Consider the following 1016-nt stretch of genomic DNA (forward strand, 5'->3'; position numbering starts at 1 on the left):
AATGTAACAATATGATTCGTTCTCTGCGCATGTTTTTTGTGAATAGTTGATTTGCTTATTTTTTTAATATCATTCTTTGACTATCTCCATGGATATAAAGTCCTAAATGAATATTTATTTTTTAGCCACTAACTTGCCAACAATAATTGTATTTTCCTTCGCGAATATCCATCCTTTTAGCCATTATTTCCAGAAAAATGGCCGCGATATTTATCCTTCATAGATACCTATCTATCGTCTTTTCACCTCTTCTTACATATTCTGTCCTTCTATCTTCTTTCTATGCCTCCTTACTCCCTTTGTTAGTCTCTCCTCTTTCTATCATTCCTCTCTCCTTTTATCTTTCTATCTTTTTCGATCATTATCTTTCTATCTTTTTCGATCATTATCTTTCTATCATTGTTTTCTATCCTATTCTCTTTTTTATCCTTCCTTTCTCATTCTATTATTTTATCATCCAATCTTTCGTTTATCTCATCATTTTAGTTTCTTTCTGTCTTTCTTTTCTCCCTGTTATTCTATCATTTTTATGTCTTTCCTATCTATTTCTATCATTCTAACCTCCTTATATCCTTTCTTTCTCCGTCTATCATTTTATCTTCTTTCTTTTCTTCCTCTCATCTTCTTTCATTCTCTTCCTTTCTTTCTTCTTCTTTCATTCTATCTTCATTGTATCCTTCCTTTCTCCCTCTGCCATTTTACCCTCTTTCCATCATTCCTCTCATTCCATAATCCAATCATTTTTCTATTCTTTTCCCTTCTATCTTTCTCCTTCTTTCATTCTATCCTCTTTCTATTCTTCCTTTCTCCTTCCATCATTCTACCCTCTTTCTATCCCTTTTTCTCCTTCCACAATCCTCCAGTCTTTCTGTCCTTCCTTTCCCTGTTATCATTCTCCTTCTATCATATTATCTTCTCTCTATCCTCCCTATTATTCCATCCTCTTTCTACCCTTCCTTTTTCTCTCTCCCTATCTTTCCAACCCCCTTTTCGAACACCACCACTTTCACAATCAT

The 1016-nt window shown here is 33.8% G+C and overlaps 1 protein-coding gene across 1 annotated transcript in view; it reads left to right on the forward strand.

Moving 5' to 3' along the window:
* Nucleotides 1–1016, forward strand: part of LOC119590470 — a gene marked incomplete in the record, with an annotated part of 3680 nt that overhangs the window by 1545 nt on the left and 1119 nt on the right.

This window comes from Penaeus monodon, chromosome 27 (genome assembly GCF_015228065.2).
Source record: "Penaeus monodon isolate SGIC_2016 chromosome 27, NSTDA_Pmon_1, whole genome shotgun sequence".
Classification (NCBI taxonomy): Eukaryota; Metazoa; Arthropoda; class Malacostraca; order Decapoda; family Penaeidae; genus Penaeus; species Penaeus monodon.